Raw genomic sequence first — 18,820 nt, 5'->3', positions numbered from 1 at the left:
AGAAAAATTAATTTGGCAGAGACTGTGATGCTATTACTTTTTCTATCTGAGACACTATGTTCTGGAAAACTCTTGATGCAAGCAATTCTATAGATAGTAGAAAAATAAGCAGCTCATATTTGTGAAAATTGTAGAAATCATAGCCTTAAAATGAAAGCTTTACCCTAGGCAGAAAACTATGCTCAATGGTGGAATTTAAATGTAATTCAGAGAAGAATTTCTCAAACCTGAAGAAGCAGGTTCAGTAGTAATATCTCTTGAATGAACTATTAGAAACTGGTTTAATGAAAACAGTAGTATTATACCTTTCAATAATGTCCAAACTTGGTAACCAGATTCCATCACTTTGAGCAAGGTGAAGCAACATTAAGCAGCCTATATGCACAAGTGTAGTTAAGATCTGGCCAAAACCCCATTTGTTATAATTAGACAGGCCGAAGGCTTTTTGGCTTCTATAAATACTACTACCAGGTGTCCATATAAGCCCTGGGCCATCTTTGGTCCCAAGAACCTATGACAGACAAAAAATTCATAAGAGTCTTTTGAGAAAAAATGAAGGAATTCAAGCTCAAGCAAGGCTGAGGGGAAATTTTTAGTCTTCAAATTAATAGGGTTAAAATTGTTTTTTGTTTCTAAGGAAATCATAAGAGCCTTATTATTTTATTTTACATTAAACAACAAACAACCACAGAGTCAATATTATGTCCCAACACCGTGCCAAACTCTGAGGATGAACCAAATTAGAGACTAGCTGCCCTAGATATCATGGAGTTTACGATCCACCTGCAAAGAGATTCTGGGTGAGTGGGAAATAAAAACAGATTAAGTCTGATACAATTCCCTCTGCACCCAAGAGGTATGCCAAACGGTCACAGAAAGAATGAGATTAATATTTCTTTTCAGAGCTTTAAGGAGATAACTACATAGTGATGCCTTTAATTTAGGAGGTCCCCAGGCAGAGAAGGGACGAGAGGGTCAGAGAATTCCAGGCAGAAGTTGGGCATGAGAGAAATAACAGAGGTATATCCAGGAGACCACTGGTATTCAGTATGGCTGGAAGCTGAAGGCATGATGACAAGGGGCAAGAGATGAGGTTAGAAAAGTAAAGGGAAGGGACCACATGAGTTCTGCAAAGAAATTTGTACTAGATATGTAAACAGTGTGGAACAAAAGGTTTTGAGAACAGAGAAGATACATAACAGATCTTTGCTCAGAAAGATAAATGTAGTAACTACAAACTGGTGGCAGAGCAAGTATCTGGTAGGCTGCACAAATGTCCAAGTAAGAGAGGATGAGGACTAAGTTAAAATGGGCAGAGGAGAACAAATATGGACTCAAAAGACATTCCTGAGTCAGAACTGATAGAATTCAGTAACTAATTTGATTCTATAGGTGAAGGAAAGAAGACTCTGAAGATAGGTGAAGCTTCTGCTTTGTCGAATTGTGCCAATAATAATGATTAAACAGAAAAACGATGACATGAATAAATGGAGATCAGGAAATACAAGATTTTATCCTAAAGGCAATGAAAGTTATGTGTTAAGATTCATCTTATTAGGAAGGACTGAGATTAGAGGTGTGAAAACAATCTGGAGGTTACTGCACTGTAAGTGTGAGAGGCAAGACCCTGGATTAGTCTAACAGAATGTTAGCTCCAAAAGGGGCTTACAACAATCCTGTTACAACCTCCTAAGGAAGATGAGGAAGCTAGACCAGTAGCCAGAAGCAGAGCTGGGATGAAATCTTCCAATATTCTCCATTACAGAATGGTAACAGTAAGATTGGAGAAAAGAAGGAATAATTGCGACAGTCACTTTAAATGAGGAATTGGCAGGACCAAATGCATAAATCATGAAAATTAAGAAGGCTAAATCAAGGGTAAGTCTGGAGTTCTGAGCTTGGTTGATGGGGAGGATAATACCATTGAGAACAAGACCCAGGTCTGATCTCAGAAGGTTCTTCAGCTCATAAATGATTCTTTCAGACAGAAAGAAACTCCAGCCAAAAATGAAAATATCTGGGAAGTCAAAACTAAGATGCCCTAAAGATGTTACTAGACATTGTGGTGATCATTTCACAATATATACAAATATCAAATCACTGTGTTTTACACCTGAAACTAATATAATGTTATATGTTGATTATACTTCAATTTAAAAAAAAAAAAAAAAAAAGATGTTTACTGAGGGCCTGCCACAGGAGTCTCAGATTTAAAGGACCTGAGCCTACAGACATGATGCTGGATTGAAGGAAGCAGCACATAGATAACTTTTTTGGTGCCCAGGAAAGAAGCTGAGGCAACAAGGGAAGAAGGGAAGAAAAGAAGACAGAACAATTTCTGAATACTTCTCTCTCACAAACAATTCTATGAATTCATCCTTTAAATTTTCTTTTCTAAACTTTCAGAGTAGAATTCAAATTAATGAAATCATCAGAAATATAGTATTCAAAGATGGTACAGAATGACTAGCTACAGTTTTTATTACTAGATGTACCAATAAGATATTACTCAAACACTGTGAAACACTATGACACTTGAGTCTTGCCAACAATTGTTTTAAGTACACTGCTATAAATCAGTGTTATGTCTCTTTCCATTAATATGTGACAATTTGGCTTAGCAGACTAAGAGGCTTCCATATCACACAGAAAAATAAGAATAAAACAATATGGAATAAAAATTTGGAAAAACAAAAACAAAAAATATTATTTAGTTTTACATTGGTAATTCTGAATTATTCAATATCATGAACTCAATATTCGCCCAATCTAGTAGTAATGATTCCTTATTTGGGAACTCTTTCCTTTATTATATAATACCATAGTATTTTTTAATTTATCCTAAAATTTTCAAAAAAATGAACAAAGTGCAAAAAAACAGAAAAAGTGACAGTGATACTCTGTGTAACTCTCACATAGTTTAACAATTATCAACACGTGGCCAGTCTTATTTCCACTACCTCCCCTTTCTTTGATTATTTTGCAACCAGACATCATATCATTTCATTTTCCATAACAGTTCAATACCATAGCATTTTTAATTACCAGGATTTTTTTTGGTTTAAATGATAATAGTCCTTTAAAACTAATTCTGAAATACTAGAAATTTTGTAATACAGATACTATTATTATTTTGTATTCTTCTTATTAGGGAATAATGTCAAATAACACTAGTGCCTTCTTTATACTTTTATCTATCAAATATTTCATCTTCTCATTCTCTAAACATCACCAAAGTACAGTAATAGTTCCCCTTATTCAAGTTCAGGATTCCCTTGTGACGTGGAAATCTGACAGTTTACGTGTTTGCTTTTATTCTTTAGAAAGACTGCCTTTATTTAGTCTCTTTTCTCAAAAATTGATTTATTAATTAATATAGCTTTCTCTAAAAAGTAATCTTCATTTTATACTATTTATTTTATTCAGAATCCTAATTCAGATAAAAAGATAAACATTTACTATTTTAAAAGCTCTAAAATAATAAAATTTCAAAAACTCCTATTATGGCAAATTCTTATAGCTCAGAAGTCATTTTAATTAAAACAAACATATCTGCAGTCATGCTTTAAGACTTCAGGTATCAAAAGTGTTAAGCTTAAAACATAAATAATTAAGGACTGTATTAGAGAGAAAGTAATCATTAGCAAATATTTAGTGTAAACCAATTTTTTAATATAAAATATCATCTTCACGAATTTACAATCTCAAGCCAGACTTACTTGCTACAGGGGTAGTATAACAAGTAATTCCAGATCTTCCTTTCAGAAATATTTCAGTAAGCATGTGCTGTGTGCCAGGACTTGTGCTTGAGGAACAGCAGGAAGAACAAAATCCTTTCCTCTGTGAACTTTTACACTGAGAGACACACAAGCAAGGGATACAATCTGATAAGGACCCCAACAGATGATGTGAAAAGTACATCAGATAAAGAATGCTAAGTAGTGTGCAGGGAGTAGAGAGAGAGGGCTATCAGGTAAATAATTTTCAAAGAGAACATTCTGAGTGGACCTTGAGAGACAAACAGGGATTTCATTAAGCAAAGAAGAGGGGTCACAATCCTTTGGACCCAGAAATGTATGAACATATGTTGAAGATTAAAGTCCATGCTATATTCAAGAAATTAGCAGAAGACAAGTATAGCTATAACAAAAGAGATGAAGTAATACATGAAAAGAGCAAAGAAGATGAAATTAGCATAGTCTTGTATGATATGCTAAAAAGCTGGCATTCCTGTAGAATAGGAAGCCATAGGAAGCCATCAGAGGTTTTCAAGCAAGAGAAACTTCTCATCACACACGTATTCTCAATGAGCAGATAGTAGGAAGGATGGGTCAGAGGGTTTAAAGCCACAGGTAGGGAGACCACTGTAAAAGTTCTGGGAAGGGTTGATGATGACCAAAATTTGCATAAATATGATAAGAATGGAGGGAATGCATTCAAGAGGTCATCAGATACAGACTTACCTATTGTGGCCAAATATATATAGAAACACTGTAGGCATTAAAGAAGTATTTGATGAATAAATGTGAATGCACATATCTGTATGTGTAAGTAAGAGAGAACTAAGCAGCCAGCCAGAGAAACAGCTGAAGATGACTGAGGTTTCTAGTCTAAAGTGTTGTCTCCTTGAAAGCAAAGCTATTTATACTATACCTTCGACACTCCCCCACCAAAAAAGAATAATACTGACAATGAGCCAATTGTAAAGTAGAGAATAAATTCATTTTGGACACGTTGATTTTGAAGTGACTACTGGATAGCCAGAAGAAGATAAAAGGAAATAAAATGGAATTTAGAGAAGAAAACATCACTATACAGGCAACTGTTGAAACCATAGAGGTAAATGGGATTACAAAGAGCAGAGAAGAGCTAAAGATAGTGGCCTATGCTCTTTCACATCATGGCACCTACCTAATGTTAATATTTATACTGTATCCAGAGTAAACTGACAGCACTCATGGGCACAAGTGAAAGGGACTCATAAGTGTCTGCTGCCCCAAAATCCACCAGTAGCCAAAGAATTGAAAGGATTACTAATGGAATCCATGACCCATGCACAATAGCCATGCCATAGGGGTTGGGAAGCTTTTCTCTAATAAACAGCATCATTCAACAGGCTGCAGGAGAAACTTTTAAAGGTCCTTGATAATAGGCAAATCTAAATCAGAAGTCAATGGAAACAGCAGGTTACAACAGTCCAACATCAGAGGATGGCTATGTGAGGATTCCAGCCCATACTGCCCTCTGACACAAAAACAAGAGGCTGTCCTGCCCCTTGAGGCCCTTAGATTAGGAATTCAGAGATTTTTACTCCATGATAGGCAGGGTCAATGCCCCTACTCAGCCCAGAAGTAGTTTCAGAAGATGGACCGTTGCCCCTCTGCAGCCCCGTGAGATTATGGGAGTAAAATCTCTGAGGGGGGAATGAGACAGGAGGGAAGGGGGCAGGGCACAGCCATTCAATGAATGACACAGCAATTAACACTAAGATGGTATAAGATTCAACTCCCAGTAGGCCTTGAAGCTCAAGATGGCAGGAGATTTGACTTCTAGTAGATCTTGAGCTTCATTATACACTCACTGTAATATATCAGCATGATAAATAACATGCCCACAGGAGCCATGACAGTCCCAAGACTAACCATAAAAGGTCAAAGAGTGGGCAGTGGCCAAATTCCTGGGAATCCCAGCCCCTTCCCCAGGGTAGTTGGAATGGTCCTCCCACTTGTTAGCATATGAAGCCACCAGGCCCATAAAAACTGGCAACACCATGACTTGTGGCTGCCTCTCTCACTCCCTCATCTTCAGAGACCGGCACTCTGTCTATGCAGTGTGTAGCTACTTTTACTTTAACCTGAGCACCTAACCCCCACACCTCATGGCCTTTCTCTTGCCTTCTGAAACAGCCTGAACTCTATCTAGTACGTATCTCTCTAAATAAACCTACTTTTACAAAAAATATAAGAAGATAGAATGAAAGAAAGAAAATTGGTATGGCTCCTTAAAAAAAACAAAAACAAAAACAAAAAAACTCATAAAAAAAGTAGGGTGCTCTACTCAAGACATGTAACAACAAAATATTATGCATGAAAACCTTGGGTAAATTGTGGTTCATATAAAAACAGCTATAAAAGTTTATTTAGTAGGACACCTGAGAAATTTTGAATATAGACTAGCTATTATATAATATAATTTTACCATGGTTAATTTTATTTTAAATTTTTATTTTATTAATTGTCTTAAATGTAGAATAACAGTATTATGGCTATGCAGGAGAATATCCCTATTCTTAGGAGATGTAGGTTCAAGTATTTTGGGGTGACATGTCATGACAGTGACAACTTAATTTCAATTGGTTCCAGGACAACAAAAAACATATTTATATATGCAGAGTGAGAAAGCAAACATAGAAAAATGATAACAATAGTTAAATCTAGCTGGAGGCTATGTGGGTATTCATTGTCCTACAGTTTGAACTTACGTGCTTTTACAAAACTTTTCTTAATAAAAAATTTGAGAAAAGTAACTAATAAACAGCAATTAGAGAATTAAAAGAAAAATAGTGAGAAAGTTGTATACAGAAACAAAAAAAACAGCATTAAAAGGTGGATGGGAAAAAGCATCAAATGCAGAAGCAAAGTCAAACAGGAGAGAATGGAAAAGAGCTTATCATATCTGACAGTTGTTCTGCAAGATCATTATTAGTAGAGCACTTTGTTCAAACTTCTTTCAAGAACTGCACCATATTCTATTTTGTTATTACAATTACTTATAATTGACTCATGGTTTTTTTTCCCCACTCCTAAATGAGGAAGAAGACTATCTTCCCATTTCTGTACATTCTTTAGGAGCTAACAAAGTATCTCGTAAATAGTAGAAACTAAACATTTGTTGCATTGAAATAAACTTGTCTATAAGTCTTGATCAACTTAAAAAATACTTTCAGCATAACAGAAAATCTAGAAAACCTTCTTTAAAAATATATATATTCTAAAGATAAAAACAAAAAAGTAATCATATCTAAAAATTCACTAAAAAGCAACTATCTCCTTCTCGGAGAGGAGAAAAATATAAATATTCTGTCACCCTCAAATTTAGCACTGTCAGGTCAGACAGAACTAGATCAATCTGCTTCTTTAGTTAGGTATACTTTCAGCTTTCAGTCTTCATGAAATCATCTCAAATCTTAAGTATCAATGAAAAACAAACACTCAAAAGAGAAACTGACAAGTCAAGATGTCAAAATCAACACTTAAAATTTAAATATATACAATATATTTCACGATACTACTGAAAGTTCAGCTAATTCTAGATCATTGCCAAATCTTCTTTTGATAAAATTTAAGTTTTTGCATGTTTTTCCTGGTTGATCTTAACTTTATGGTAATAGAGAATGTGACACTGTGACATAAGAAATATATGTTATGGTCTTCCTCCAGGATTCCTGGCTCACAGCTCCTAAAACCCTGTAATTCCTAAGTAATTAGAGCATAGGAGCTTCTTCTATTGTAATATTTGGTTTTTAGTCCTGAAATAGCTCCAGAAGGATAAAAGTGAAAGAAGCTCTTTTGTTATTCATAACAAGCTCATTTCAACCAAACCTGAATTTATGTTAATGAAGTGATTTTTGGAAAATCTCTAGATACCCACTGGATGGGGACTGGCTGCCAGGGGAACAAACTAGGTGATCAGAACTTTCAGCCCCCCACCACTGCCACTTCTACCCCCAAAAAGGGGCCAGGGAATTGAATTATTCACCAATGGTCAACGATTTAACCAGTCATGCCTATATAATGAAGTCTCCATAAAAATCCCTAAAGTACAGAGTTCAGAAACTTTTCTGAGTTAATGAATAAGAACACAACCACTTGCTGGGAGGGTGATATAACCCAAAACTCCATGGGGACAGAGGCTTCTGTGCTTGGGACCCTTCTGGGTGTAGATCTAGCTCTATGTATTTTTCATCCAGCTGTTGTGTCCTTTAATAGATCCTTTGTAATAAGCCAGTAATCTATTAAGAAAGCAGTTTTCCTGAGTTCTATGAGCCAATTTTTAGTAAACGACTGAATCTGAGAAGAGGATCACCTCCAATTTGTAACCAAGTCAAACAAAGGTTGTGGGCAACTTGAAGACTCACCAATCGCAACTGGCATCTGAAGTTGGGGGCAGTCTTGTGGGACTGAGCCCTTAACCTGTGGGGTCTTCATCAACTCTAAGCAGTTAGTTTCAAAACTGAGTTAAATTGTAGGATACCGGCTGGTGTCAGAGAATTGGTCAGTTTGGGGAAAAAACTGCACATTTCTAGTGTCAGAAGCATTCTGGGAAGGATTGGGTATAAGTAGAGTTGTGAATAGAGAGGTAAACAGAGTTTTTCCTTTGAGAGAGTCTATTTCCTAATATAGTAAGTATCCTTGCTGTAATCCAAACCACTTGAACCATTATAATCCACAATATCTGAAATACAAAGGATTCTTTAAAGGACGTTACTTGAAACTTTAATCAATATGACCATATCATAAAATAAAAAGTCAGCCATTAGCCATCAAGGATTAATTTTCTTTTAGAAGTTTCCATATATGTTGACCTAAATTAGTTTGTATAAAAAGTCAGGTAAACCTAATGTTGTCAAATGATCCATTTCATAGGAATGTCAACCTAAGATCAAATTTTAGTCACTAAAAGCTGAAAAGCAAGGAGACAGGAAAATAAAGCTGCTGCCCATCCAAGAACAAAGATAAATCCCAATAATAATGGGCCAATCAACTCATAATTTATGAGGAAAAAAATAGCTTTTTCCTTATATAATCAAATCATCTTTAAAACATAAAAATTAATGCTATCAAGTACCACAATATATTTATAATAAGAATTAAAATAACAGCTACATTTTTATAGTACTCAGTACCAGGCAGGCATCATTCTAAGAGTCTCAACTATATTAACTCTCTTAATCCTCACAACGTGCTAGGAAGCAAACACTATCACCATCCCCGTGGTACAGAAGAGGGCACTGAAAGCAGAGAGGTTAGATCACTCTAGATCACACAACTAGTTAAGGGACAGATCCAAGATTCACCTAGATCTAGAAGGTCTAGCTCCAGAGTCTCTGCTTTTAGTCACTACATTTTCATTTCTTCTTATCACCCTTCCGGAAAAAGGGAACAGCAGATGTCAAGGCTCAGAAGCAAAAGAAAATGATGCATCTCAAGTTTAGTAAAGCAGGTTTAGGATAGGGGAAAGCAAGTTAAAATGAGAAGGAGACAGGGCCAGTTCAAGCAAAAGATGTAAGCCATGTTAAGGAAATTGGACTTCACCCCAAGGGGGAAAAAAGGATTTTAAGCAATCTGTGTTCTTGTGAATAGTTTGGAAGTGAAGAGGACACAAGATGACTAACATTAAGAGGACTTTGAGGGGGAGGGTATAGCTCAGTGGTAGTGTATGCCTAGCATGAACGAGGTCCTGGGTTCAATCCCCAGTACCTCCATTTAAATAAACAAACAAACAAATATACACACAAACAAACCTAATTACCTCCCCCCACAAAAAACAAAACAAAGAGGCCTCTGCAGTAATGTAAGGAAGAGATGACTACAGTCTAAATTAGGGTGGTGGCAGAAGAAATAAAAAGTGGATGGATCTGAAAGATAATAGTAAAGAAAACAGTATCAACAGAACATGTGGTTAAGAAACAAAAGAAGTAAAGCAGGAATGATTCTAGTTTCCAGCTTGGACAGCTGGGTGATAGTGGTGCCATTTGCAGAGTTAAAAAGAACAGACTGGGAAAGTTTTAGGTAAGTAGAAGCTGAGAGGCTAGAGTGTTGTCCAAATGGAGATGTCCAAAAGGCATCTGGATGAACCTATAGCTTGGAAGGAAGATGCGGGCTAAGATAGAGATGTGAAAATATTTAGACAGCGGGGAGAGGACAGAACCCTGAAGAACATCATTTAAAGAGAAAGATCCCACGGTAGTAATAGTGTGTACTACATTGTATGGTGCTCAGCACTGCTGAACGTTTTCTAATTACATTACTTTACTCTGGTCTTCTCAACTGAACACTACACTCACTGAAAGCAAGATGCCTCCACAAGGCTTTTGCAACTCCACAGATTTTAGCATATTAATAGCTATTTGTGAGGTACATACCCAACTGAGATATGGGACAGGGATAAATAAAATATATTTGATTTTAGGAAACTCCTTTTTTTAAGGATTCCTTTTATCTTCCATTTCCCCCCAGGCTTTTGCTCCCTCCACATTTGCTACACTGATTGTTCTAACTGAGCAAAGATGACTTTGGAGACTGAGGATGTGGGACTTAAGCAATGGTTGTGATCTACTCACACTCAACACCTAATAAGCAAATTCAGTCAAAATTACTTTAAGAGAAAAATGGAGGGCTTCTTGTTTAAAATAGACAAAATTTGTTCTATTGCATTTTACTGCAACAGTAGAAATTTTTATATTTTTATATTATACTGTCAAATCACAAAATACTTGCTCTTTTTGACTCTCAGTCTATTCCACATGACTGATCTTCCTGATCTCTCTTTCCCTTATTCTTCTATCCATTAGACAAGGTCAAGCTTTCCAGAAATTTGTGAGCAGTCTAGCCTGAGATCAAAGCCCTCTTTCCTGCATTCACCAAGCACATCTCTGTACTATACACATGACATTCATCATATACCACTTTGGAAGGTAACTTTTCTATAGTATGTGATTTAAAGAGCATAGGGTATGGAATTATACACCTATAATACTAAGTCACACAACTAATAAGTTACTTACACCCTCATGTTACCAATTTTTGCAACTGTTAATCAGGCATAATAATACATTGCACAATTTTCAAGATAAATGAGATCACATATGTAAATATCTAGCACAGTGTCCACTACCCACCATAGGCTCTATGTCAGTTCCTGCATCAAAACTGTAAACTTTTCTTAAAAGAATAAGAAAAAAGTTCATGAACAGACATTTCAATCAAAATGCTTTGGAAGAGATAGACGAACACAAGTTTTTGGCAAATATGTATCAGCAAAAATGGAACATGAGATTGGAAATTAATATGGATGATAAGTTTCCTGAGAGGAGATATCATAATCTTGTGTGTCTTTGTAGCCATCACAATACCTTACAACTAACAAATATTTGACTGATTGAATAACTGATTAGAGGACTGATATTATTGGTTATCTGCCTTTTCTAATAAGATAAGAGATTTACAATAAGAGTGTAGAATTAAGTTTTTCATTCAACAAACAGCTATGCCTACTGTAGTGCATACTGGACACTACAAGGGTTGCAACAGTATATTGAGATATAGTCTTTGCCCTACAGAAGTTCACAAAAGAGTAGAACTAAGTAATGTGCATAGTTACTAAATATAAGGTATTACATGAAAAAAATGCCTGAATCCCATCATTTAGATTATTTTATAACCATCAACTTAATCCTATCTTTAAAGAAGTTTAGGTGAAGGGAAGGTACTATGGGTAATCTACTGACTAAAGTAATCTACTGAGATTATCATACTTCATGAAGAGAAACTAGATGGTTTCCTGGATAAGATCAGGAACAAGGCAAGAACATCTGTTCTCACCACTCCTTTTCAAAATTACTGGAAGTCCTAGCCAATAAAATAAAATATGGAAAGGAAACAAAAAGTATACAGATTGAGAAGGAAGAAATAAAATTGTGTTGTTATGATTGTCTTTGGGGAAAATCCCAAAGAATCAACAAGAAAACTCTTGGAACAAATATTTATAGCAAGGTCACAAGATTTAAGGTCAATACAAAAGTCAGTTGCTTTCTTATAGTCCAGAAATGAAAAGATGGAATTGGAAATTAAAGATACAATAACATTTACATAGCACCAGAAAAAAAATTACTTAGGGTAAATCTAACAAAACATGTACAAGATCTATCCAAGGAAAACTATAAAACTAAAGAAAGAAATCGAAAACGATCTAAATAAAGGGAGAGATATTCCATATATATGGCTAAGAAGACCCAATATTGTCAATTCTTCTCAATTTGAGCTATAGATTCAACATAATCCCAATCAAAATCCCAGTCAGTTGTTTTGTGGACACTGACAAACTGATTCTCAATTGATATGGAAAAGCAAGACCCAGAATAGCCAACATAATATTGAAGGAGAAGAAAAAAGCAGAATACTGACATTACTTCCAGACTTACAAAGCTGCAGCAATCGAGACCAGGTAGTGTTAATTAAAGAATAGGCAAATAGATCAATGGAACAGAATAGAAAGCCCAGAAATAAACCCACATAAATACAGTCAACAGATCTCTGACAAAGGAGCAAAGGACAGAATTGGAGAAAAAATAGTCTTAACAAACGATGCTGAAACAAATTGGGCATCCACATGCAAAAGATTAATCTAGACACAGACCTTACCTCCTTCACAAAAATTAATTCAAAATGGAGCATAGATCTAAGTGCAAAATGCAAAACTATAAAACTCCTAGAAGATAACATAGGAGAAATTCTAGATGACCTTGGGTTCAAAATGATTTTTAGATGCAATATTAAAATAGAATCCATATTAATTAATTAATTAATTTGGTAAGTTGGACTTGCCTAAAATTTAAAACTTCTGCTCTGCAAAAGATACTTTTAAGGGACTAAAATGACAAGCTACAAATTGGGAGAAAATATCTGCAAAAAGTATCTGTTAAAGGACTGGTATCCAAAAATATACAATTTATTTGTATAAAAATGAACAAGAAAACTCAACAAGAAAACAAATGATTCAATTTAAAAATGGCAACAGATCTGAACAGACATCTCACCAAATAAAATATGCAGATGACAAATTAGCATTGGAAAAAACACTCAACATCATGTCACTGGAATGTTGCAAATTAAGGTAACAATGAGCTACCACTACACACCTATAGGAAAAGCTAAAATCTAGAATACTGAGGACACCAAATGCTGATAAGGATGTGGAGCAAGAGGAAAGCTCATTCATTACTGATGGGAATGCAAAAATGATACGGTCACACTGGCAGCCAGTATGGCAGTTTCTTACAAAATTAAACGTACTCTTATCATACAATCCTGCAATTGCTGTCCTTGGTATTTACCAAAATGAATTGAAAACTTATGTCCACACAAAAATCTGCATATGAATGTTTACAGCACCTTTATTCATAATTGCCAAAACTTGGAGGCAACCAAGATATCCTTCAGTAGGTGAATGGGTGAATTAACTGTCATCTATCCAGACGATGAAATGTTACTCAACTCTAAAAAGAAATGAGCTATCAAGCCATGAAAAGGCATGGAGGAAGTTTAAATACTTATTATTGAGTTAAAGAAGCAAAACTGAAAAGGCTACATATTATACGATTACAATAACATTATGGAAAGGGAAACCTATATAGACAAAAAAAAAAAAAAAATCAGTGCTTGCTGGTGACTCAAAGGAAGGGGAGCCAGGGATAAATGGATAGAGCACAGGCTATGTTTAGAGCAGTAAAATTATTCTGTATAATACTATAATGGTGGAAACAAGTCATTATACATTTTCAAACCCACAGAATATAAAACACAAAGAGTGAATCTCAAGGTAAACTATGGATTTTAGTTAGTAACGATGTAACAAGACTGGCTCATCAATAGCAAATGTACCACACTAAAGCAAGATGTTAGTAATAGGGAGATGGGGGTCAGGAGGTGGGGTTGCGACAGTAAGGGGTAGGTATATGGGAACTCTGTACTTTCCACTCAGTATTTCTGTAAACCTGAAACTACTGTAAAAAGTAAAGTCAATTATTTTTGAAAAACTAGTTTTATAACCATTCATTTCATCACACCTTTCTCATAGAAGTTAGGGGGTGAGGACCTGGGGAAGAGTCTTCCTATGCCTTGATATGAGCAGTGCTTTACATGTTTCATGACAGTGATTAGGAAAATCTATTGAGATTCTCAACTGGTAACAAAATACACCACAGACAGATAAGCTAAATAAATACAAGACTGCATAATTTAACAGTGATGAAAATAGCCAACTAGCCTAAAAATGAAATATGCAAAGGCCTTCAAGAAATTTCTTCCAATCTACTGTTGGTAAAAAGAAAATATCCTCCAAATGACCAGTGAAAAGAGCAAAAGAAAGGAGAAAGGGCTTAAGAGGTAAAACTGCAGCTAAACTCAATATACAGCCTGAAACTCATCTATTGCGTCTAGTTAAGAAAAGCAGCTTCTCTGAATAGGAAGAAAGTGAAAGAAATAGTCAAACTGGGTTGACTGTAAAATGGAGTGATCCTTGGGCACAGAGTAGAAATTTAATACATATGTACTACTCTAACTTGACATAAGGTGTACATCCTTAATATACAGTATAATATGCAGCCACTTACTTGATATCAATACAAATATAATTTCCAAAAGACCTAAGAAAATTATTCCTCTAGTTCCCATTCAGAATCTATCTAAAAACTAGCCATGTTATTAACTTTAGGTCTAAGAACAAAACATTGTTAGTTGCTATAGGTCTTTTAAAAAAAAAACCCTCTACTAAAGTATTATTTGAATAAAGTTCATAAATGGTTTCATAAATTAACAGAAAGTAGTATCTATAAATATCTGGCACATAAATGGCAAAATATTTCTATTTTTTAAAAAATCAAAGAAGCATGATCCAGGAAAGGTATGTGACATTATTTTCTTTAAAAATTACTCATTAAAAAGATCTCTGTAAAAACATATTTTACCAATAATGGGACGTGTTTGTTTCTCTACTGAAACAAGAACTAACTTGAGAAAAGAGCACATTAACAAATTAGGAAGAGAGAGGTAATTAGCATACTGGAAACTAACATTTTTGGCACATGAGACCTATAGCAAAAATGTCTGTCCTCCAGTCATGAGTCATGGACTAGGCTGCCTACTTATTGTGAAGCAATCTTTCAGTAAAAGGAGCAGCAAGGAAGAATACAACATATGAATGACTTGGACAACTTCCCAGGAAGAAATCACAGTGAAACTAGGTCTGAGAAAGTTAAATAGTATATACTACTCCTTACACTAATGCTCTCCTTTCTTTTCACTCTTACTCTTTAGTTAACAGCAGAGAGACTGAAATCTTGTCTTTAGTTCCAAGGTTTTCTATTTTTTAATGGAGTTTAGTAATACTGAATAAAATTACACAAGTATTAGCTTGGTCTTACATTTTGTGAAATGTATCATCATAAATTATTTTGTGATGACATTCATGAAAATCTCTCACCTGTCACATACCCACCCCAGCACACACACACAATGACACCAGAAGGCAACACTCTGCTTTACCTTCTGCTGAAAAGTCTGCTACCTCCAACGCTTGAGGTCCATACACGAAGCCCTTCTGGAATCTATGAACACAGCAGAGGCAAAAGGCAGAGAAGTTTATGTAGATTTAAAGTTACACTGCCCAAAACATAAAATGCCAAATGCCTATCACAAGTCTACATATCTGCCACGGAAATCAAATTGTGGATTTGACAACGAGCAAATCAACCATATACTGATAACATTCAGAGTTCATTCTATATTATGCAGCTAATTATCTGGGGGGGGGGGAAGAGTTGAGCCTTAATTTATATTCTCACCAACAGACGTGATTTACACTATTGGAAATACTAATAACAATTTTTTTAATTATATGAGACAGCCAACACATATAAGTAAAATACAAGAAATTAAGTAGAAAAATATACTTCACAGAATGAAGTGTGATAGACTCTAAAGCTCAAGGCACATTCTTTCTTAGGACCAGAGACTGTTGGGAATATGGGAGAAAAACAATTAGAAACAGACCTATAAGAGGACAAAGGCAGAGGGAAAAGTAGAACTGTATAGATATTCTAACGCCAAGATTTAATTTAAGTCTGACAGGAATGTTGAAATGAACCAGATACTACATATGCTAGGCAGTATGGGGAAATCTACCTTGTTCCAATAGTATAAATATAAGCATGAAAAGCTGTTCTGAAAACATTCATGTAAAGAATTAAGGATTTAATCAGGTAAAATATTTAGATCTCAGATTTCATTTCATTCTTTACTGATGATAGGGCCTAGAAGACTACAAAATGCAGCTGGTATATAAGAAAAGGAAGAGGATAAACTTTACTAGCTATTAAATTTAAAAGAGGGAGGCAATATTATAATTTATGTAATTTGAGAAATCCTTTAAAATATCATCAAATAATTAGGAAAGAAGGAACAAAGTGCTATCTTAAAACATGATGATGTGTCAAGAAAGAAACACTGGCCCTGAGTCAGGCGGCATGAATTCAAGTTCCAGCTAAATCACTTAATTGCCCGTGACATCAGGCAGGTCACTTAATCTCTCGTACAACCGGAGTTGTTCAGTGAGGACTTCTTCACTGTTTCTCAGATTTATACTAAATACCAAAATGAAATAAGGTACTAGTAATCACAGAATACTATATTTAGCAAAAATTTAAATCAGTGCTGAGGGATATTGAGGGTAGGGGAGTATATACGTGTGGGTGGGGAGGGCTATGTGCGAACTCTGTATTTCCTGCTCAATTTGGCTGTGAACCTGAAACTGCTCTAAAGAAAAAAGTCTATTAATTAAAAAAATTTAAATCAGTGCATTTAAAATAAATTAACAACTCAATAAAAGTCGTTAACTAAGAAATAGAGGAGACAAAGAATGCCAAGTCAAGAAATGTGGGGAGCTATGTCAGAGGAAGCACAAAGAAGCAAAGCCAAAAGGCTGAGCTGGCCAAAAGAGCCTAGAGAGGTAGACAGGGTAAATGGCAGCCAGCAGGTCACAGTCCCCAAGAGAAGGCTGTATCATATTACTAATCTAGCAATCTGCCCTCTTAATTCCCAAAACAACCCAATAAACTGCACTCTCCTCTAAGGCAGTGCTTGTGCCATTCTGGGCTAAGCATCTGAGACACAGTAACTACTTGTAGATTGCATATATTTTTAAAAACCAAAGAGATAAGATCCCACCTGATAAAACAATAATGCAGCAAAGGCTTGTACAGGATGTATGACATGCCAGGCACAGTTCTCAAGCACTACAGGTCCTAACTCACTTGGTCTTCACAACTCTGATATAGGTTCTACTACTACCCTCATTTTACAAAGAAAGTGAGACACGGGGGCTTGGGAAACTTGCCTACACGCACACAGCCTGAAGTGGTAGACCTGCGATTCAAACCCAGACTGTCTACTTCTAGAGCTACACTCTTAAGTCACTATATCATCCAGTCTATGGAATTAAAATCACACAAACCAAGCACTTATCTATATGTAAGAAGTCAAATAATATAAAATGTCCTGAAGTTTTCAATCATGTTATATATATTCTTCAGCACTGGAAACACTTCCTTAGAATATTAAAATTCAAATAATTGTTGTATAAAATATGTTTTTAAAAATGAGAAACATCATATAAAACCAAAAGAAATACAGAAATTTTTAAAAACAAAAAAGTCCTAAAAAAGACTAAAGAACATATGTCCAAGTAACATTCAAATAATATTGGTGTTAAGAGTAGCAAGATTGATTCTGTTTTTATTAAAACCTGCTGCCATGTGATTACGTAATTCACTCTTAAAATTTTTTTTAACTTTTATAAAATTCAACACAATGAGATATTACCACATACCTATTAGGATGGCTACTATTAAAAAATTATTTTTAAAGGAATAAAACAACAGGAATTGGTAAGCATGTGGAGAAACTGGAACCCCGGTGTACTGTTGGTGAGAATGTAAAATGGTGCAGTGGCTACAGAAAACAGTATGACAGCTCTTCAAAAAATTAAAAATAGAATTACTATATTATCCAGCAATTCCACTTCTGGGTATACAGCCAAAAGAGTTAAAAGTGGGGATTCTCAAAGAAATATCTGTACACCCATGTTTATAGCAGCATTATTCGTAATAGCCAAAAGGTGGAAGCCACCCAAGTCTCCATCGATGGATGAAGAGAAAAATAAAATGTGCTATATACATGCAATGGAATATCATTTAGCCTTAAAAAGGAAGAAAATGCCTGCACACACTACAACATGGATTAACCTTGAGGACATTATACTAGATGAAATGAGGAAGTCCCAAAAGGACAAATACTGTATGGTCCTACTTATATGAGGTACCTAGAGTAGTCAATCTCACAGAGGTAGAAAGTAGAATGGGGGGGTACCAGGAGCCAGGGAAAGGGGGGGAATGGAGAGTTATTCTTTAATGGGTACAGGGTTTCAGTTTTACAAGATGAAAAGAGTTTTGTGGATATACAGTGGTAATGGTGGCACAAAAATATTAATGTATTCAATGTCACTGAACTGTACACTTAAAAATGATTAAAGTGGTTACTTTATTTTATGTGTACACATTTTATCACAATTTTTTAAAAAAGTAACAGGCACTAAGTGTGTAACATCCAAAAAGGTATCTCTAGAAAAAGAAAAATAAAATTATCTGTTATTTCATTTTCCAGAAAAACTACTATAAATTCCTTTTAACGTATATTGTTCCATGGCTATAAAAAAGCATACTACATACTTTTTTTAAAAAAGTAATTCCCATCAATGCCATTTTTATAAATGTTAATCCTCTTCACTATAGAAATATTTAATTTTACTAGAAGTTTAATTGGAAAAAAATTTTGAATTCAGTTTAAAATAATTAAAGCATAATTTTTGCTCCAAGACCTTAAAGAATATGGTATCAAAATAACAGCTTAAATCCTCTAGGTTTCCCAGAGAAACAGCTTCTCTACTATTACCCGTATTTCCAGACTTTCAATCAAATCTCTTTTGT

General features: G+C 35.1%; 1 protein-coding gene across 2 annotated transcripts in view; it reads right to left on the bottom strand.

Moving 5' to 3' along the window:
• CDK19 (cyclin dependent kinase 19) overlaps window positions 1–18,820 on the bottom strand; it is a 136,146-nt gene that overhangs the window by 90,019 nt on the left and 27,307 nt on the right. Inside the window, exon 2 of one of the 2 annotated variants that reach the window (XM_074368482.1) lies at window positions 15,324–15,385. The exons of the other annotated variant lie outside the window; for it this stretch is intronic. The gene's annotated coding sequence lies outside the window, so the exon portion shown is untranslated. The remainder of the gene's footprint in view (window positions 1–15,323; window positions 15,386–18,820) is intronic. 2 annotated transcript variants of the gene reach the window in all.

The sequence above is a fragment of the Camelus bactrianus genome, chromosome 8, assembly GCF_048773025.1.
Source record: "Camelus bactrianus isolate YW-2024 breed Bactrian camel chromosome 8, ASM4877302v1, whole genome shotgun sequence".
In the NCBI taxonomy this organism is placed as follows: Eukaryota; Metazoa; Chordata; class Mammalia; order Artiodactyla; family Camelidae; genus Camelus; species Camelus bactrianus.
Note: the sequence above shows the minus strand (reverse complement) of the source record. Positions and strands in the feature narration are given on the sequence as shown.